We start from the raw sequence: 23479 nt of genomic DNA, 5'->3' as shown, positions 1-23479 counted from the left end.
CAAATACAAAGTTATTACAATTATTTATACATGACATCAAGCTTGGAGAAATCATCAAGGTCGGCTCAACACTCATCACCTAATTAAAAAATATAACCAAACTAAATACAATATTACATGCAGACCAAGAAATATCATTCAAGACATAGCATGGACCCAAATCTTTTGCCTCAAACACGTTACACCTTCAAGAATTATGCCTCAAACATCCACAACATGATACAAGCATCCAGTCAGCCAAAAACATGAAGAACACTAATGTACCAAAGAAAAACATCAATTACAAGCTTAATGATCAATGTAGACTACCAACACAAATGGCACATGATCCAAAGACATCCACAAGCATCATGAATTACCATAGAAACATCCGCACCAATACAAATTACTAGAATCACCAATATCTTTATACTGAACCTCAGGAACACTAACTACAATGACTGTCAACCTTGAAAAATAACTTGCAGACCTCCAAACCACAAACCACTTGAATTGAGGACACATACAAATGTCCCAAACATACCTGCAAATCTGTAGAACAAGATATTACAATGTAGAGCAATGCAGATCAAAATACTGTCACGTTGTTACCACTGAACAACTGAAAAAATAACCACAACACAGATACCCATAACTCAATCAAATCTCCATGTGGACCTCTAAAACTTTAACAAAATCAACTACAGACAACCCTCTACAAACTCTAATCTTCATCATACTTATAATGCTGAACAAACCAACTCACTGAACTTCACTGCATCACTGCCTCAGATAGAGAAATATGTTAACATCAATGACATCACATCTCTCAAATATCTCTCAAGCACATATTTGCAACATTCTTCCAACAAAGATCAATATGGATTGGTCAAAGGCCAAGATACCCGTTAAGGGTGTGATGCAGAAATTACTTCTAGAGAAGGAAGTTAAATTTTTAGTGGTCAAGACAGATGACCAAAAAGCTCAAATACTTTTTGAGTCATCTAGAATGGGAACATATTTCTTGCAAAATAGAGGAGCTTCAAATTATTTTAATGGTTCTGATAATGAAAATAAACTATTTGAAGATGTTGAATCAGTTTCTTCAAGTGATGAAGTTTCAAGTTCTAAAATTGTTAATACTAAAAACTCCAATGATATTTGGACTTTGGAGTTTCAAGTTGTAGTTTAACAATATGAATAACATAACCGAGTATGAATCCTTGTTGTTTCATATGGATGTCTCTCTTCAAAAGGGGATACAAAATCTACATGCTGAAACTTGTCATTTGTCAAGTACAAAATTTATACCAGACGAAGAATGAGTTATTAAAGCATTATCATAATTTGGTATGGGACTGTATTAAGGATTTTCATTCTTTTAATATCCTAGTGGTGCCAAAAGAATTCAATGATAGGGCTGACTCATTGGTAGTACCAGCTACTCTTTCGGTACAAGGATTTTCAATGGGATTATATGATCGAAATCATTTTTAGACCCAATGTCCTAGATAATTCTAAAAATTGGCAAGTGTTCAACAATGATCAACAGATCATCAATTTTATAGAAACTAATTATAATTTTAGTGATTTTTACTTTGAAGGAAGTGATTCTCCTTCTCATGAGTCTATTATTGAAGTTGATCCAAGTTATGGTGAAGAAGTCCTTCAACTAAAAGGAAATAAAATTCTTAAGGGATTAGTTTCCTTATAAAGAGTTTTTAACAAACATGATCATTATATCAAAAAGAAAAAGCAATGAGGACCTAATTCGACAATGGAAGTGGAACAAGTGAGCCTAGGAACATTGAAGCATCCAAAGTTGGTGAACATAGGAAAATGTTACTCTGTAGAAGACAAAGAAATGTTCATTAAGCTATTGCAATAATATATTGATGGGCTTTCTTACTCTTATGATGACTTGAAGTCTTTTTATCCCAAGGAAGTGAAACATGATATTTGATTGAAGGCGAGGTTTGTGCCTCATCACCAAAAGAAGAGGCAATTGTTGAATCAATGATAAACAGTTAGTACTGAATCGATACTGAGAGGGGGGGGGGTGAATCAGTATTGATAAAAAAAAAATTCCTTGAACCGGTTTGACTAGGAACACTGCACTTGATTGGCAAGCAATAACACCGGTCTAAACCAGATTACTACTGGTTAAGCATAGTGAAAGACATAAACTGGTAACTCAGCTTTTCACACAATCTAACCTCTTATTTCCACTTCACCATATGCATACACTAGTAATACTTCAACTGAAATGTAAAGACTAACTGGTTCAACATACTTTACCCCTTAACAGAGAATAACAAAGCATCACATGAAAAGCATCACACATAACACACATATTTTTCACGTGGAAACCCAACTGGGAAAAACCATGTTGGGGATTAATACCCACAAGCTGTTCTTTAAACCCTTTTGAAGTCTTCTCTATTAGGAGCCTAGTCCGGTTAAAGTTTTTACAATAGGTTCTGTTAGGAATTGATCCTGCTAGGGATCACTCGGTTAAGGGATGGCTAAAATACTCGGTTAAGGATTAAACCCTGTTAAAGGTTACCCTGTTAGAGGATTTTGAGTCACCCTATTAAAGGATTTACAGCAAGTCAGTTAAAGCTACCATGTTAAGGGATTTTCCAACTATTGAAGTGGTTAGAGGTCAATAGGTATTACAATGATCTGGTAACAGCACTCAATGCCAATGCATATCCGCTTTAGTTCCTTCCTTCTGCACTCACACTCTGCAGGTATCTATTCTCTTATCTGGTCTGGCAAGAATCATGTATCTTTGCACTTAGATACACACACAACATTTTCCAACCACCTCAACATTGAAAACAACATCGACCTTATAGGAAACAGATAGGCCAATAGCATAAACCCTAAACCCTAAACATTTAAGTTAAGCAGTTCAGTCGGTTCAATCATGAGTGTTGATCATATTGCATTGATTACAATAGTCTTGAACAGATCTCAAGACGTTCTCCAATGTTCATTCTTCATCGCTTGTTGGAGGCTGATAACCCATAATGCATTCTCCACTATTTACAGAGACTTCACACATTCCTAAGGTAGATAGGATCAATCTCCTTCATGCAAGATCCTTCACGCGCACAAGGCTGACATGGCAACACAATCTATTCTTCATTACAATGCTAACACATCACACAATGTCATCGGTTGAATCACATAGGCATAGAACACTTCAATCGGAAACCCTGAAGCTAAGACTACCAACTGGTAGTCATACCATATGAAACCTTGATACAAAACATTCCATATACCGGTTCACATTCCAACATATTGGTTCACTTGGACAAACATACTGCTTCACTTTTTCACATATACCAGTTCACATTTCAACATACCGGTTCACTTGGATAGCCATACGGCTTCACTTTTTCACATATACCGGTTCTCTTGCAAGTGCTTACTTCAATATACTAGTTCACTCTTCATCATATTGACATGAATGACAACATACAATATCATCATGTGAACATACTCTACACATATGCCTACAACAATACAATCCCAAGAATTCAGGTACTATTCTCTTTGATATTCAAAAGACGTTGAATGCTACAATTATTTCCTAATTCATCACTCTACATGGATTGCCAACATTGTGCCTATGTGGAAAAACAATGGTGAAATTCACATCTATGTGGATTTTGAAAATTTGAGTCAGACATCATTGAAGGATAATTATACATTACGAGTGATGGATCAGGTACTTCAAATAGTAACAGGTTCCTAAATGATATCCATGTTAGATGGGTTTTTGGGTTACAATCAAGTGGAGGTTAGTGAAGAGGACCAACATAAGACTGATTTTGATGAATACTAAGAGGGGGGGTGAATTAGTATACCAAAAAATACTGAACTCAAACACTTAAACAATTTAGCAATAAACCAGTATAACAGTTTTACTAACAAACTGGTTAAGACAAATGCAAACCAAACAACAAATAAGGCATTCACCCATAGGAGCACAATCACCATAACACAAGAGATTTTGATGTGGAAACCCAAATGGGAAAAACCACAATGAGATGAAACTCACAAGTAACTATCTGCAGAATAGTAACCAAACTGGTTAAGGTCATACAATGTTCTTCACCAGAACAGATCCTGTTAGGAATCTCAATCTCTGTTAGGAGATAAGTCCGATTAAAGACTACCTTGTGAGAGGACTTCAGATCTATAGTTGTGAACCACCTTGTTAGAGGATTTACAAAGGCTTTTCCAGACCTACCCGGTTAAGGGTTTCAGACTTGTCGAAGATGTGAGTAATCAACAAGTGAGTGATCTAAACACTAGCATAGTATGCTTGGTTAGATCCTTGATAGCTCATTGTTAATGCATTTCAGCATTACTTCAGTCTTCAATATTTGCACACTCTATTTCTTCACACAGACCTAATCTACTTCTGTGATCGCACATACAAAAACCTTATCAACCACCTAAACCCCTAACAACACCTAAAACCCTAGACATGATGTCCTTATAAAGGAATCTGATTTCATGTCAGTCCAATAGGATTACATTGCAAGTTCCTAGGTTTAGTGCATCTGGATACATTTGGTAACACAACATAGAATCACCACCAAAGTGTCAGTGGATGATAACTCATCACAAAAAAATATTGGTTGGTAACTCATCACAGAGTAATACCGGTTCATACATTTAACCGATTACCGGTTCACACATTTTACCAATTACCGGTTTGTCAAAATCAAGACTAGGAAAAATGATAACAACCGCTTTGTTCCTTCGTACCGCTTTGGGATCCTCGAACCGCTTGAGGTCTTCATACCACTTGGGTCTTCATACCACTTGAGATCAGTAAACACTTTCTGCAAAACACCGATAGTCTAAAGACTATAATACATAATACCGGTTGGAACAAATATCGATTGAGCATAACTCATACATACAAAAAGTGATCTCAAAGCAAGTGTGTGTCCATCAATGACAATCACAACATCATCATCAAAAATTCCAACAATCTCCCCCTTTGGCATTGATGGCAACACTTAGGAAAATTTTGACATCTAAGTGTTTTACAACAAAAAAATTATACCACAATCAAAATTACTCCCCCTAAGCATATACACTATCCCTTTTGTAGAAAATACAATGTATATTACTCCCTTAAAGAGATAACATGAAAGTATACATAGCATAAATAGCATTCACCAAAAATTTTAAATACAAAATACTACTCCCCCTTTGCCAACAATGACAAAGTATTGCAGAATAACCCTTGTTTCTCATTATCATTAATATAATAAATGTTTATGACAATAATTTGTGAAACTTATCAAAAACCAATTTAAAATCATGCATGAAGGTCTTCATGGATAAGGACCATGATTCAAGTAATGAGGTAGCCACATCATTTTCTGTTTGCATCTAGGATACCTATTCTTCCATGGCATCAATGGTGCTCATCTCTTGAGTGACCGTTAAGGCATCCAGATTGAGATAACATTTTTGAAGTATTTGCAATCTAGGTATTAGAACCAGTTGAAGTTCTTGTAAATCTCTGGTCTGGTTGCCGATCTCCAACCCTATTCTAGCAGTCTGGAGCTGAAACCGGTGAACAGTTTGCCCATATGTAGTAAAGGAATCATAGGCATCTTGAAGGTGCTTATAAATGTCGGCAAATTAGATTGCAGTTTTTCTTTCTGTGCAAGCACATCATCACATAATAAATGGGGTTGTCTTATCTTACTGAGTAGTAATTTCTCCTTATCCATAGCATCTCTTATGTCTTTCTGCTCTTTCTGAAGTTCACACCGGAGCTCATTCAATTTCTTCACTAAGGTAGTGTTTAGTGCCTTTTGATTCTTCTTCTATGCGTTAGCTTCAGCAACCTCTTCCAGGCTTTGTACTTGGTCCTCCATGAATGTGCATAGAAGTTTTAGCTGGGCCAAAGAGGAATCGGTACTAGGGAGGTTGGTATCAGGAATCAAACTAGTAAGTGTATCCACTGCAGTTTGAATAACGTCTTACTCCTTTTTCCTCCTTAAAGCTTCCAGTAGCTCCTGTGCAAGCTTAATGCTTTGGAGCAGCATCATTTCATTTGTATATTGGAGGTCAATGAGATTGGTAATGTCAGCCGGTTTGGCTTGACTACTGGTTGCCTTTGGTGTCTCCACATGTGTGCTCTTTGCTGCTTCCTTCTTCGCTTCGGCTTTTTACTTTTCCTCTTCTGCCTTCTTTTGTTCCTCTGTTTCTTTCTTTTTCTTCTCTTCATCCTTCTTCCTTTCTTCTTCCTTCTGCCTCTCTTCTTCTTTCTTCTTCTCCTCTTTCTATTTCCTCTTCTCCTCTTCTTTTCTCTTCTCCTCCTCTTCTTGTTTCTTTTTCTCCTCTTCCTTTTTCTTCTTCTCCTCTTCCCATTTCCTCTTTTCCTCCTCTCCTCTTCCTTTTTCTTCTTCTCCTCTTCCTTTTTCTTCTTCTCCTCTTCCTGTTTCTTTTTCTCCTCTTCTGCTTGTTTCCTCTTCTCTTCCTCTTGATTCTTTTTCTCTTTCTCTGCTTGCACTTTATTAGCCTTTTCTTTGTCCTATTTTTCTTTGTACACTCTCTCTTTATCAACCTTTTCCTTTTCTGCATCCGGAGTGACACTTTCACCATCCAAAGCATCAATGTTAATTGTGTCCATCTGTTCAGTGATCAGTTCTCCTTCACTGTCATATACCTCATCCGGTTTTCCGATTTCCAGTTCTTGCTCAACCTTCTTGTTGGCTTCAGACACTTGGTGCAACCTCAGAGTGGCTTTGGCATGTGAGTGTGTATCTTTTACCACTTCAGGAACTTTCCCTTCCAGTAACAAGAGTCTTCTTCTTCTCATGAAGAAGAGGCCTTTGTATTTATCCATAACTTCATATAGCTCTGAATTTGACACATCAGGAAAATATTGTGCAAAAATTTCCTCTCTTATTTCCTAATCCTTTTCTATGGCAATGTGCCATTTTTTATCTAAAAAATTATATAAAGAATCCAGTGTCACAGATCTAATTTTTTATGGTGACCGGTCATTAATACATAAATATTGAATAACTTCCTTTTCAACTTCCTCCTTTTCATTGTCATTAAAATCATCAAAATGATCGATTAAATCACTTAGCACTTTTCTCCTAATATTCTTGATAGTATTTTGATAATGTGTCAATGGTTTGTAAGAGGAAATGTCTATATTTACCGGTGTTGATGATGTCAGTTCATTGTTGGTTGTCTTTGTCTTCTTCCTCGTTTTCCTAGTCTTTTTAGGTTGTACCTTAGGTTCTGTATCCTCAGAATCTGGTGAGGTGTTCTTAGTTTTCCACTTTCTTTCAAAGACCTTGGTAAGTGCAACTTACGGTTTCTTCTTGGTCGGTGACCACTTGGTCACTTTAGGACTTGCTGTAGTAACCGGTGTTGATACCGATGTCACTACCTTTCCTTTCTTCACTGAAGGTTCTTCAATCGGTGTTACCCTCTCCAAGTAGGTGTCGACTCTCTTCTTCTTTGGATCAAGAGGCGAGGCAAGTAGGGTAGAGGCATATGTTAGGATTCCCAAAGATACTGAGAGGGGGGGGGGTGAATCAGTATCTAACTGGTATATAAATTTACTTGACTTAAAACATGAAAAACTTATTAAAACTGTGTACCGGTAAACCAAAATTAATGTAGTAAACAAGAATAATAGTAACCACATGAGAAGCACACCATAACACAGTATTTTAATGAGGAAACCCAATGTGGGAAAAACCTCGGTGGGATTTGTGACCCACAATATTTGCTTATTGGCCAATAAGGGAATATTACTCTTACAATAGAGGCCTGCACATGTAGGAAGGCCAAGTGCCTAGAGCTCACTACTCAATTACAAAAGAAGTCACACTGACTTACAAAATGGATTATACTAATCCAATGTCTTGTACTGCTTCAGATTAGCATCTGTTATGCCAGATTCAACACCGGTTTAAGCTCTGCTACAACATAAATCCTTAACCAATATTTCGCATATTAGGTCTGCTTATCTCGCATCCTATTTCACATATGTTTCCTATTACAAAATGATCTCATACATATATGAGTCATATTACAACTCACCATGTCGGCTTACAATGATTTTACAATTAATTACAAATTATATTTCAAACAAAATTGAAGTCAGACAAGGTGCCGGTATCCTTCCTTTCACTATCGGTGTTCTGTGTGCTGGTGTAGAGTCTATTGGTGCCGATGTCCTATGATTGCAAGGTTGCCATCAATGAAAAAACCTTCAATCACTTACAATTTCTCATTGGAGTGTGCATTTTCCAACAATCTCCCCCTTTGGCATTGATGGCAACACTCATGAGAAAAATCAAAAGTGTCCAAAATGATATCCAAAAATAGTTTACCAAAAAAATTGTCTTTCCAAAATTGTGTGCTCAAAATTGTATGCTCCCCCTAAGCAGATGAAGTCCCTTCCTTCTGACCATTTTTCTCAACCCACTACTCCCCTTTCGACATCAATGACAAAGGCTGTCATTCACTGTCAGTGGAGTCTTGCCTAGATTCTTGTAACTGGTGGGTTACAATCTGAAAGATATCTATAAAAACTAAGTTTAAACCATTGCTAAAAGTTTTGCTATCTTTTATTTCCTCTTGTGTTCTTTGTACTGTACTAGTGAGTATGTGCATTTTCTCTTCTGGTGTCTTCTGTCCAGGAACCAGAGCTTCAGATATTTCTTTTCTTAAAGAAGTAAGGTATTCAAGTCTTGGACTAAGTCTGCATTTCAAGTCCTTTGTCTTATCCTTTATTCCTTGTTTGTCATTTTCTAACTTCTTGATTTTCTCTTCCTATTCTGCAATCTTCTTTTCTAACTCCAAAAATGAATCTGATGTTCCAATCAAATTGTCAGCAATATTAATTATCTTTTCTTGAGATTTGCTGATCTCCTTGTCAAGATCTTCTATTAATAAATTCATTTTGCAAGTGTCCCTGTATAGTTTCTTAGATTCATAGATTATTTCTCCAAGTTTTGGTAAAAGGGGTGTCCATTTCTTCCTTGTTTTTCTTTACAATATCCTCAAAGAATTTATCATTTTCTTTTATTAGTCTTTCCTTAAATGTATCCTCATTTATTTTATCAATAGTCAATAGGTTGTCGGTAATGAACTTGGACAATGTGTCTAGTTGACCTAAAGAATCTTTATTCTCAACACCGCACTTTGGTGCTATCAATTTAAGAATTGGTATTGTATCATCAATAGCCTTATAGGCTTGTGCATTGCATTCGGTGATCTTCTTTATTGAATCTAACAGGACCTCTGTTACATTGGTAGGTCTGAATTCTATCATAGCAGTACCAGATGTTTGTCCAACAGCCTTTATAATATCCATGCTACTGGTTGTGGTTATTACCTTGCTTGATTCAACCTCTGGTAGGTCTGTTTGTGTTTGCATTTCTACAAACAAAGGTTTATACTTTTTAGTTTGGGCCAGTGGCACTGTGTCTGTCTGAACCTATGCTTCAACCTGTATCGGTTTTGGTTTCTCTATCTATGTCTCAGAGGGTTTGTTTAAGCTTTTAACTGCCAGTTTCTCAGATGTAATCTCAGTCTGTACCTCTGAACTTTCTTTAGCAGGTTCTTCAGATGGTTTATCTGTTGTTTCTACCAGTTTCTCAGTAGTATCCTCTACCGATTACTCTATCTGTGCTGGTTTTTCTGTGTTCATCTCAACCTCTGCAGCTGGTGACTCAGTAGTCACATTTTTCTCCTTATCCTCAATGGTTTCTCTCTCAACCACAATGTTAACTTCCTGAGTGTCTACATTTACTATATAAAAAATTTATGATCCAGGGTTTGTATCTTTTACCGGAGTCTCTATACTCTCAGTGGCCGGTTGATTTTCAGTAGTGTCTACCGGTGGAGTATCTGAAAGAGGTGGGGGCACATTGTCAGTTATTTTTGGGCTTGGTGGTCCACCTACCTTACCTTTCCCCTTATCTCTATCCTTTTGATATACTTTGATAGTTTTTGGCCTAAGTAATTCTTCCTCTTTTTCTTTTTCCACAAAGAATATATCCCATCCATCTGTTGTTTCCTCATATACTTCAGTTACTCTGCCAGCCATTAGTGCTACATGTCGGTGAGCAATAGAAAATACTGTCCAGTTAGCCTCACTGATTAATTTGTCTATTTCATCAGGTGAGTTAACTGGATGCACTGCCAGTAATTTTTCAATCTTAATCTTTTTATCCAATTCAACAATGGCCAATCTTCTAGCTTCTAATCTCCTATACAAGTCATTTGGAATTTCATCAACAATTTGCATCAAAAATTTCTTGTATATATCTAAGTGTAGAATTACACTATTTTCTATGCTTTCCTTATCATCAACTAATAGTGTATTGTATATTTTATTGATGTTCTTCAGCTTACTGTAAAGCGGAAAATCGCGGTCGAACCCTAGTTGGTCTCCCCTCTTCTAACTCTAAGGAGAGAGAAGGGAGGTTCGCTAGGATTCGATGGGTTTTCACTTAGGGGGAAGACTTTACATTCAAAAGAGGGGTTGAAACTCATAAGATTCAATCCCACACAATGTAAGATTGGATACTAAATGAATTTCAAGGGTTAGGAAAGCAAGGCTACCCTCTTTTGTAAAGAATGTTGTTAAGGAAATTAAGCTAAGCATGCATAGAAAGTCATAAAGATTCACTTATAAACTGAGTTTAGGTTATAGGATGAAGCTGTGGACCTGGAATTAGCAGTAGAATGTCGATACGGCGCTGTCCTGCAAATTTGAGAAAAAGTTGTCGGGACGATGGCGCCCGGCACCACGGTCCTCCGAAAAATCCGCGAAACGAAGGGGGATCAGTTCGTCTCTGCACAAGGATTCCAGATCTTCAATCTCAGCCACGTACCTGCAACCTTGTTCTAAGGATGCTTGTATCCTTATGTGCAAAGGTTTAGATGTGGTATGTTGTAGTATGTAGCATGTAATAAGTGATCTCCTCTTCAATGGTTGAATCCTTGACTTGAATGCAACACTTAGCCTTGAATGGAGACGTGGAAGGAATGCTTGAATGCTTGAATGCTTGAATGCTTGAGTATAATTTCCACGCTTTGTACACATATCCTCTTCCTATCCCAAATGAGAGAGAAAATGTAGTTTATATACTTGTCATTTAGGGTTGATAGACTGATTTTCCCGACCTTAGGCCGACCAGGGAAGTATATTTCCAAATTGCAATCAAAAAGACCCGATATCACTTAGGAAACCGGGCCCAAAATAGGACCCAGGGACCAGGGCGCTGGGTGCCATGGTCTTGGAGGACCAGGGCACTGGGCGCCCTGGTCCTGAGGGACCAGGGCGCTGGGCGCTCTGGTCCCACCTCCGGGACAGCGGGGTGCAAGGAGGTTCAGGCCAATGGTGCTTGAAAAATGCAGTTTTCAGTGTCGTGAGCAAGTTTTGGGGTCTCCATTTAGGTTGCATGTTGCGTCGCCATCGTGAAGACCGAAATGCAGTCGAAATTGCAAGTGTCACAATTTTAGGATGCTACATTTAGCCCCCACTTTAGCGGGAGTATGTATGCTCATACTTCCGGTAAAGTACAAGGAAACAACGTTGAAAGACTTTCACCACGTCAAGGAGGCAAGATACACCAAGCCCCCAGTGGACTAAGGATCTTACAACTTCGATTGACAAAGTAAAAGGGAAGATCACGAGGAAGAACCATGACTGTCAGTAGTAAGGTTCCCTCACTATGAGTCATGCAAAAGAAATACCAAAAATCTTCAAGACAAAGCTAAGTTTGCCAAGAAATTTTCAAGTATCTTTGAAAGGATAGACAGGGTATATGCCCCCCTACATTAAAGCGATCGCACACGCCTCAATGGGGGTGATTGTTTTAACGTAGTGATACACATAAGAAGAGACAGTTTGTGCAAGATTATTAATGGTAGCTTCAGTCGAAGAGTTCATATTAGGTGTGTTAGATTGAGATGGAGGTGTGATGTTATTGAAAGAAGGTAAAGAGTAAGGTGGTGGGACCCTATGATAGTCAACCATAGGGGATGATTGGATAGGAGGAACACTACAAGGAGGAATGGAATGGTTAAATGAATTGTCCCCTTGCGTCATGTTCATTTGTGAAGATGTAATAGGAACACTTATTGAAGGAATGAATGAAGAAGTCGGATTGAATGAAGGAATAGGGTTAATTGAAGAAGGAGGATTGCCCCCATGACTAGTGATCATAGGAGGAATGTCTTGTATAGAGGTAGCCATGATGTTTGACGTAAAGGTAGGTAAACTAGCAATAGAAGTGGTCAAAGGAATAGAATGATTGACTTGTGTAGGAGGTTGTGTATAACCTAAAGATTCGGCACAACTCTTCATAGGCATCACATTCGAATTCACAATATGTGAAATACCACGCAAGACATCAATTCCATTCTTATCATTTTGAAGCATGTGTTTTAGACCCTCAATTAAAGGAAGAGCTTGACTATCGGGATACTCATGAGACATCCATTGGTGAAAATCATCAAATTGGTTATCCAATTTTGAAAGTTGTTCAACGGAAACTTCATGGGGAGCTTCTTCATCATTCGGAGGATTAGAGGAATTACCCATGTCCTCGTTAAAAAGGCTACTCAAATTAGGTTCCATCTCCTCGGTATTTAAACCTCGGAAAGACTTAATTCTACGGCTTCGTCTAACGGGAATAGTGTAAGTAGGGCTTGTTGTTGTAAAACTCATGCACTAGAAAGGAAGAGGAAATTTTGAATTTAGAGGTAGCAATTTTCAGTAAAAACAGCCAATCTTCCAGATTTAAGCTGTTAAATGCAATCACAACAGTCTCCCGAAATTTTGGAAAAAATGTTCGGGACCGTGGCGCTCGGAGTGCAACACGGTCCTTGCAACTTTTTTTGAAATTTGCAGGGATGAAAGGTATGATGATTTTAGAGCTAATCTGAAAAAATTGAGGGATTTTACGATCTGTAGATAGGCCAAATTAAAGTTGCAATCTCAAAATTGAACCCTACCAAGATTGTCGAAAAATGCAAATTTTTGAATTTTGAAAAAGAGAGGGAAACTGAAATTTTGAATTTTATGATTTTAGGGGAAATGTCAAAAGCAATGCAAGTTTTGAAATTCAAAAATTGACTCAATTTCACACAAAATTCAATTTTGAAAGCGGAAATCAAAGTTGTTGTAATTAAGCACTTAATTTCAAAAGTCACAAAATGCGAATATTTGAATAAAGCACTGAAATTTTGAATGAATGCAAACACAATTTTCAGATCTAAGATAGTAAGAACACAATTTTGACACAAAATTTCAGTTTTGATGATTTTTGAATGATTAGGAGCCCTAGACCAAGTAATCACAAGACCCACTTTGATTGTAATTTTGAAGGTGTTATAATTGATAAAATCAGCCAAAATTCTGGATTTTAGCAGGAAAATACAGCAAGATCTCGCTCCCAAAATTTTGGAAAAAATGTCGGGGACGATGGCGCTCGGAGTGCAACATGGTCCTCGCAACTTTTTTCCAAATTTTCAGGGATGAAAGATATTGTGATTTTATTGCGGAATCCAAAGTTACAGCTGATTTGGATATGTTTTGATCAGTCAAATTATCAGACAAAGGTTGAATTAAGAGGGTTTCAAAAATTAGGGTTTTGACACTTAACCACTTAATTTTCAAAATTAAAGCACAAATATGAATTGATAATTTGTAATAGCAGGGCAGATCTGAAACAAGCATTAACAATTAAACATTTCACAAGCTTAATTACTAAAAAGAAATTTTAGGGTTTTTATGCAATCACCTCTAAAATTTTGCAAAAGATCAAACATGGAAATGTAATCAATTTTTTTTTAGATCTAAGCATGAAAAGTCAGAAAGGATGTTCACGTCAGGTTCACCAAAATGTAAAGCGGAAAATCGCAGTCGAACCCTAGTTGGTCTCCCCTCTTCTAACTCCGAGGAGAGAGAAGGGAGGTTCGCTAGGATTCGATGGGTTTTCACTTAGGGGGAAGACTTTACATTGAAAAGAGGGGTTGAAACTCATAAGATTCAATCCCACACAATGTAAGATTGGATGCTAAATGAATTTCAAGGGTTAGGAAAGCAAGGCTACCCTCTTTTGTAAAGAATGTTGTTAAGGAAATTAAGCTAAGCATGCATAGAAAGTCATAAAGATTCACTTATAAACTGAGTTTAGGTTATAGGATGAAGTTGCGGACCTGGAATTAGCAGTAGAATGTCGATATGGCGCTGTCCTGCAAATTTGAGAAAAAGTTGTCGAGATGATGGCGCCCGGCGCCACGGTCCTCCGAAAAATCCGCGAAACGAAGGGGGATCAGTTCGTCTCTACACAAGGATTCCAGATCTTCAATCTCAGCCGCGTACCTGCAACCTTGTTCTAAGGATGCTTGTATCCTTATGTGCAAAGGTTTAGATGTTGTATGTTGTAGTATGTAGCATGTAATAAGTGATCTCCTCTTCAATGGTTGAATCCTTGACTTGAATGCAATACTTAGCCTTGAATGGAGACGTGGAAGGAATGCTTGAATGCTTGAATGCTTGAATGCTTGAGTATAATTTCCACGCTTTGTACACATATCCTCTTCCTATCCCAAATGAGAGAGAAAATGTAGTTTATATACTTGTCATTTAGGGCTGATAGACTGATTTTCCCGACCTTAGGCCGACCAGGGAAGTATATTTCCAAATTGCAATAAAAAAGACCCGATATCACTTAGGAAACCGGGCCCAAAATAAGACCCAGGGACCAGGGCGCTGGGCGCTCTGGTCCCACCTCCGGGACAGCGAGGTGCAAGGAGGTTCAGGCCAATGGTGCTTGAAAAATGCAGTTTTCAGTGTCGTGAGCAAGTTTTGGGGTCTCCATTCAGGTTGCGTGTTGCATCACCATCGTGAAGACCGAAATGCAGTCGAAATTGCAAGTGTCACAATTTTAGGACGCTACACTTACCATCCACTGTAATTTCGCTAAGAAGTTTGTCTAGAGGAGCAATAGTCTATTTCACCTTCTTCTTCTTAGGAGTCATTTTCTTTGCCGAAGGCCTTACTGCCTGTTGCTTCTGTCTTGTTCTTTTAGGTGTAGGAGAGGGTGTTGATGAGGGTTTTCTTTTTCTTTCAACCCTTTTAAATGCAGTAGGTATATCACTCTCAGAAGAAGTACCAACTGACGAAAGATGAGTTTCCAGTTGAGGTACTTCCAACTCACTTTCACTTATACCAGTTTGTCTTAGAACATCTTCCTTGATTTCCTTTGCCTATCGGGTTCCTTTCCTTATAGTTGCTTCAACCTTCTTAACCCTTTTTCTAAATTTAATTCCACTTTCTATTGTTTCAGCATTTCCAAAAACTTTCTCTTCTGGTTCTTTTGGAGCTTCAAGGAGGGATTTTGCATAAGTTTCTATGATGTTGTCATCTATTTCATAGCCCATTTCAGTTACAATCAGAATCTAGTGAGGTGTTCTTAGTTTTATGCTTTCTTTCAAAGACCTTGGCAGGTGCAACTTATGGTTTCTTCTTGGCCGGTGACCACTTGGTCACTTAGGACTTGCTGAAGTAACCGACATCAATACTGATGGCACTGCCTTTTCTTTCTTCACTGAAGGTTCTTCAACTGGTGTTACCCTCTCCAAGTAGGTATTGGTTCTCTTCTTCTTTGGATCAAGAGGCGAGGCAAGTAGGGTAGAGGCATACCCATCAAGCATGTCATACATCACCTCATATCCCATGGGCTCCACTTCTTCCTTTCTGGGCTCAACTACCTCCATTATGCACTCATCGACTCTAATGATAAAACATATGTCCTCTTCATACTTCTTGACAATATCGCTAGATATTCTCATCCTCTGGCTCATCTTGTGTCTGCATTCATCAAAGTATTTGTTCAAGACTTCAAGATAACCAGTTCCCACTACTTGAAGACTTTCTCTAATTTGCTTAGTAACCAGTTGGTCAGTAGACCATTGCATATCACCAACTCCCAGAAAATAGCCTTGAAAATAGAAAAACAAACCTACTAATAGTTTTCCAAATTTAAATCTTAAGGCATTGTCCTATTTGATAGACTTCAGGTTTACCAGAAGTTTCCTCTGTATACAGGTGCATAGATAAAATGATGCATCTTCCATGATCATTCTATAGGCTGCATTCACCGCTTCTGCAAAGACAGAGTTTATTCTGCTAACATAGAATGTCCGGTATCCAATCACCATGTAGGCATATTTGACCAAATCATCCTTGATGGTGTTAACGATCATTCCTTGTTGGTCGCTCATAGAACTAGTGAACTTGGTCATTTCTATCTTAATGACTTTCCTTAGGGCTGGCACTTCTCCAACATTATAGAAATTGGTGATGACATGAATCGCTTCTGGTGTGATATCATGTATCCGCTCAAGATACATTTTGTAACCATGCACTCTGCTTAGGATGATGTGGAGGTGATCTTCTATAAATTCTTCAAGAAAATAGACCATAGTGTGAAGTTTCTTTCTTTCTAGGATGTTGTATTTTGGTTTAATCTTCTTGTCATTCTTGCAGAATAAACCTAACTAGAGAATGGATCACTAGGGATCCTAGGTCTTCTATTTTGCAATCAATATAATCTGAAATACCTTCCTCAACTATAACACCAGCGTGTATCTAGGATAGGGCATTGTATTTCATCTTCCTTTGTATGAAATCCGCTGAAAAACTAGGTGCACTTGAACTGGAGTGCGATGTAGAAGCCATGATAAACAAAGAAGCTCAAAAAATACCTTCGCGAATCGAGATTTAGGGCTTTGACATTGTAGCTTGCAACACACCACTTCGGTCGCTTGGAACACCGCTTAGTGTTCTTCACTTGACTGATTGATACTATATCCAGATTCTACTTCAAAGTTTTTGAAATCTCTTAGAATCACAAAACAAATCGCCTTTGGTCACTCTGCACTTGAGAATTTCTTCGCTCGCAAATTGATAAGTGAAAATGACTTGAAAATCCCTTTTAAACAAATTCTTCACCTACCATAATAAATGCTCCACCATTAGGTTATAAACCCTAATTTTGCCTTTTACCATTTTTGGTCTTCTACCAATTGACAGGTAACACATAGCGGTTAAGGTCTTTTACTAGTGTAAACCAGGGGTTCGAAACATTTCACCGATTTGTTCCCCTAAGCTTTTCTGAAGCTTAGTTTGTCGGTTCAGTGACTTCCACACTAGGTGTAGAAACCGGTTCTTCTTGTGACACTTCTTTAAGTTTCTTCTTCCATTTTGTCTTCATATCTGCTTGAATAGTTTCAACATCAATCTTTCATTCTAGAGTGACTGGTATATCATCTGATATATTCTTTCTCATTCTGCAGGTTCTGGTAGGATGTCCCGGTTTGTTGCAATGATAGCATACCACTCTAGGTATTCTGCATGGTCCATTGTTCATTCTACCATTCTTCCTCTTGCATGTTGCAACAGTGTGACCGCTACCATGGAAAATCAAATAGGTTGCTCTCCAACCAATTGCCACTTGATAGCCACCACCACCTTACTGATGGTCATAGGCATTATACCAGTTTGGATTCTGGTTCACAGAGGATTCAGGAAAAACTCCTTGACTCCTTTGAGGATATCTTCCAGTCTTGTGTATAACAAACCTGCATTCAAATTCTCTATGCCCAAACTTGTTGCATGCATAATAGTTACCATTGAATCTATCAGATCTAGGCTTATTGTTTAGAAAGTAGGGAAAATTATTGTAAGCCTTACTTCTGCATACATTGGCAGTGTGTCCTTCCTTGAGACAATTAAAGCAAATAGGTTTGAACTTTTGCTTACCTTTATCCTTTGGTGTTGGTTTCTTCTTTGATGCTCCATCTTTTGTTCCAGAGGTCTCACCTTCCTCATAACCAGAAAAACCAAGTCCAGTGGTATTCTTCATCAGTTTTGTTGATTCAAGCTTTTGTTCTAGCTTAACAGTACTCTTATTGAATTTGGCAAGTATTTTCTTTGACTCAATGAGTTCTTTGGAAATAGAAACATTGGATTCCTTCAAGTTTGCATTCTCAGAAATAGCCATGTTTAGTTCACCTTGCATTTTTTCTTTTTCCACTTTACTCTCTTGGAGATGAGCGGTAAGTGCACAGATTTCTTGCTTCAGCTTGGAGATCTCATGATCTTTGTCTTTTACCAGATCTTCAGCTTTCCTTCAGTTCTCAAGCTCTTGACACATTCTGATAGTCAATCCTTCTAGCTCTCTTCTTAGGTTAGCATTAGATTCATTTAGTTTTTCAACTTCTTCAAATAGGGCTTCCATGTCTGCTTCATCAGAAAAACTATTTTCAATAAGCTCCATTAGTTTCTCAACATGCTCTCTTCTCTTTGCTTGAGAGGCTTTATATTTGACTTTGAGTTCATCAAAGGCTTTCTCAGTCTGAGTGAGACGATGAGTAAGATCCCTTATAGTTTATTCCCCCATATCTCCTTCCAAGTGGTTGAACTTATAGAAAGACTGGCTTTGATACCAATTGATGAATACTAAGAGGGGGGGTGAATTATTATACCAAAAAATACTGAACTCAAACACTTAAATAGTTTAGCAGTAAATTGGTATAATAGTTTTACTAACAAACTGGTTAAGACAAATGCAAACCAAATAGAAAATAAGGCATTCACCCATAGGAGCACAATCACCATAACACAAGAGATTTTGACGTGGAAACCCAAATGAGAAAAACCATGGCGAGAATAAACTCACAAGTAACTATCTATAGGATAGTAACCAGGCTGGTTAAGGTCATACAATGTTCTTCACCAGAATAGATCATGTTAGGAATTTGAATCTCTGTTAGGAGATAAGTTTGATTAAAGACTACCTTGTGAGAGGATTTCAGATCCACAGTTGTGAACCACCTTGTTAGAGGATTTACAAAGGCTTTACGAGGCCTACCCAGTTAAGGGTTTCAGACTTGTTGAAGATGTGAGTAATCAACAAGTGAGTGATCTAAATACTAGCATAGTATGCTTGGTTAGATCCTTGATAGCTCATTGTTAATGCATTTCAGCATTACTTCAGTCTTCAATATTTCCACACTCTGTTTCTTCACGCATACCTAATCTACTTCTATGATCACACATACAAAAACCTCATCAACCCCCTAAACCCCTAACAACACCTAAAACCCTAGACATGATGTCCTTATAAAGGAATCTGATTTCATGTCAGTTCTGTTAGGCCCAATATGGAAAGCTAATTTACTGAGAGGGGAGGGGTGAATCAGTACTTCAAAACTTTTCTTTAACAATAACTTCACTGTTACGCATAAATCAGATAGTGCAGTAACATAAAATAAAGTTAAAACAAATAGTTAACAATCATACATGATTCACTCCATAACACATATATTTTGGTTATGCAAAAACTCTTGGTTAGAGAGAAAAATTGTGGTGGGGATGGCACCCACAACTTCACTACTGCAATAATAAAGAATGCTCGGTTAGAGCTACATTTAGCTATTTCTGATCGCTTACCCTGTTAGGAGTATCAAGATCTATTAGATCTACCTTGCTAAATGATTTTACAACATTTGTTCTGAATGTTGCACCTGGTTAGAGGCTTTATAATTTATAGACTTGGTTAGAGTCTTTTACCCTGTTAAAGGTTTCTCTTTCAACTTCACAATATTACGATAAAATAATTACAAATATCTGCATCTTTACATCTGAAATGTTATAGCAGATTCTATGTGCTCAAAATAAGATTACCTTACCCATATAGTAACTCGATAAACCCTTCTGTTTACTCTGTTCTTTCGACTGTTCTTTGAAAACCTTCTCGGTGACCTCTGTGTCTCTATAACAGTCTTTCTTCATACATACATGCACACACCTTGCTCTTAACTCATGCTATATAAATAGATCTCTTAAAACGGTGATCCAATTCATTGCTTCGATCTTACAAACAAGATTCCTCGAATGAATAACTATACAAAATATTTCATTGGTTAGATTGTCCTTGTAATCATACACAATCTTCTGGTGCAATTTCCAATGTAATAATGGTTAGATGTGCCTCGATCTTGTAACACGTTTTCATATCCATGTCCAGGTTGAATGTATCTGGTAACACATTTCACTCGATGAATATCAACTCGGTGTGTCATCTTTACTACTCGGTAGTCTCAAAAAGATACTCGGTAGACAGCTCGGTGTATACTATGTTCTGTAACTACTTTCTTTTGTAACCAACTAGACTGTGCATACCGACTTCTCTGTGTGTATATCGACTGCATGATTCGGTAGTGCTTAACTGACTAGAATGTATAGTATGAATTTGAATATAAAACTAATGGCAACTTGATAAGTAGTAACAATCTCCCCTTTTGACATTAGTTGAGATGTTTGACAAAAACTACTTTCAAAGTCATAACTCAAAAATCTATATACTTTGCAAAATGACTACACTTGACAATATATGCAATAGTAAATGAAATAGTATATTCAAATATACTCCCCTTATCATTATATTGTACATAACTCTAATTTTGTATGCGTTTTGTGCTTGTGTTCTCTTTGCTTGCTCTGCATACTCTGCTCGGTATATTCCCCTTGTATACAATACTCAAAACTGTATTATCAAAACTATATCACTCCCTAAATATAGTATATTACTCCCCTTATGTAGTATTACTCCCCTTTTTTGACAAACATCAAAAACTTAATTTCCATCCAGGGGCGATAACTGATCAAAAATAGATTTATACTTCTTCTGGGCGTCGGTGAGTGCAACTAAGAGTACATCCTTTACACTTTCCATTAAAGAATTTTGTGCTTGAATATCAGCCAATAGTGATATTAAGCCATCAAGAGTGCTTCCCTCTTGTGTAGTTGATAGGCGTGTAGCTCAGTTGATCTGTTCTTGAACTGATGAGAGATGAGGAAGGAATAATGTCTGGAGGGTCATTATATCCATCCTGATCTTATGCTCTTCATTTCTGAGTTCTAACTGTTGAGCCATGAGCTATTGAAGATTGGTATAAAAGTTCTAAACTGAATTAGGCTCTGTGGTCAACTTAGTTGAGAGATCAGTGATCTCTTTCTCAATTGCATCAGTTTTATTCTTGATATCTTTAATGAATAAGGAAAATGTACAAAGTTTCTGAAATAAATAAAGAATATGCTTGAGTTGAGGGGACAACTCAGTAATGAATTTGACAAGCTTGACTTTTCCTATAGCTAGAGCTTTTGTACCTCTTCTATCATTTTTGCAGTAAGCTCTTTATCTTTTAGCTTGCTCAAGTACTTAGATGCATCAACTCCAGATGTTTCTATTTGATTAAGGAGTTCAGCCAATTGAATGTGGATGGCTGCATCGGTTGACACTGTAGCTGATGGTAGCATTTCTGTTAGCAGTGTTTTCACCTTCTGTAGTACTTTATTCTTCTTTTGAATGGCCAGTTGTTTTTCTTGTTCGGCCTTTGCTTTGCATAGTTCACCAAAATCAATAAGTGCTTGCCCCTTTAATTTTGAAATATCCACATTGGGCAACACTATCAATTTAGTTAAATCAACTTTAAAACTATGCTTTTTCACTTTCTTCTCTTTACCTTTGGTTGGTTATACCAAGACAATTGCTTGTGAGGCTTGTTGACCCTCGGTAGGTTGCTCAGTAGAGGCAACACTTTGGTCGGTTCCAGTAGCCGTTGTGGTGTCCTTGGGTGTCTCGGTACTGGGGGTCTCAGTTGTAACATTTTCAGTGCTTGATGGTGCTTGAGAGGTTTGATCTTTAGTTGTACCTTCTATTGCTTCAGACTTGTGACCTTCGATACCTTGTGTTGTATCTTTAGGAGCTTCGGTAGAGACAGGTGGCTTGACTAGCGGATAAGGCTGAACTTGTACTATCACAGATTCACTAGATACAAGTTTTGCATAGGTAGTGCCTTCTATCATTTCCTGCTCCGGTGCTTCTGTATCCATGACATCTTCATCAATTTGAATAGTGTCAGCCGGGTCTTGCTTGGTAGTATCAGGACCTTGCTCGGTGACATCAGGATCTTGCTCGATGACATCAACAATTTCAACTTGAGATTATTCACCGACATCCTTTATTTTGAAGATTTCCTACCACTTTGCTTTTGTCTCATTTTCTACATCAATATATAGCCCATTCATCAATTTTAAGGCTCTCTGTTTGACAAGAAATTTAGAATTGTAGGTTGTCAATTGCTCCTTTATTTCTGCTATAGACATATCAGGAAATAGATGGACTAGACTTCATTCTCTAATTTGTTTCTCTGAGTCCATTGCATATTTCCACCTGTTATCAATATGTAACACTCGGAAGTGACTTTACTAGTTCTAATGGAGCTAGCCAAAACTTTAGAAGTGTGCAGATGATAGCTTCTTCAATTTGTCGCTTCTCATCATTATTCCTAGTCTCATACTTGACATATCTAAAGCCTGCAAATCTACCATATTCTTTAAGATTGGCACAAAAGTTTTCAACACTATGAATATTTACCTTCTTGCTTTTTACAATTTGAAATTTGTTGGCATCTTCTGATTCTATATCACTGGACTCTTTTGCCAGAATGAGTCTCTAAGTAGATTTCTTGTAGGTTTTGGTTACCTTGGGAATAGTAACACTCTTTTGTTTCTTACTCGGTGATGTAGCTGATGCTCTAGTGTTGGGTCTCTTTGTTGGTGGATTCGGTAGGGCCTTTGTAGTGTCCAGTTTCTTTCTTTTCAAAACTTTTCCCTTAGGCAACTTGGTACTCAATGTTATTGCTGCCTCTTGAGCTTCAGATTCCTCTTCGGTAATGGCAAGAGTGCCTTTGATAAGTGTAGAGGAGGATTCTTCTCCGAATTTCTCAAATAAAACCTTTATCATCTTTGTAGCCTTTCTTGTAGCTTTAGGTACTACAATGCTCATTTTCACCTTTTCCTTAACTTCTTCATAAGTTCCATATCTCAGTTCAATAGCATGCCTTGATAGTGTAAGATATGCATCAATTTGCTGTTGTGTGATATCATAGTCAATCTCGTAACCCATTGGTGGCAAAGATTGAGTCCTTAGTTCTACAACATTCACATAGTAGTAATCGGTGTCTACCTCAAAACATATATTATCCTTATATATCTCTACCAGTTGTGGTGGAATCCTGTACCTATTGAGCATCTTTTCTTGAATAATGCTGAAGTAGTCATCCATGATATCATTAAAATTATCTCCCAATTTCTTGATAAAGTCATTAATTTGATGAGTGATAGGTCGGTGTAGCTCCCAAACTACTTTATTGACTGAGGGAAAGAACTTCTCAAAGTAGAAAAACATGCATACAAGAAGTGAACCAAACTTTAGTGTGTTTGTCAAGTTGTTCTTTTTCGGCTTCCTTATTGTGTTCAGGTTCTCAAACAAGTTCTTCAATAACACTTCACATAAATCTACTTTCATTCCCTTTTTCACTTTTTTGTAGGCTAAGT

The sequence above is a fragment of the Cryptomeria japonica genome, chromosome 11, assembly GCF_030272615.1.
Source record: "Cryptomeria japonica chromosome 11, Sugi_1.0, whole genome shotgun sequence".
Classification (NCBI taxonomy): domain Eukaryota; kingdom Viridiplantae; phylum Streptophyta; class Pinopsida; order Cupressales; family Cupressaceae; genus Cryptomeria; species Cryptomeria japonica.
The sequence above is the reverse complement of the archived record's forward strand: the minus strand, read 5'-3'. Positions refer to the sequence as shown.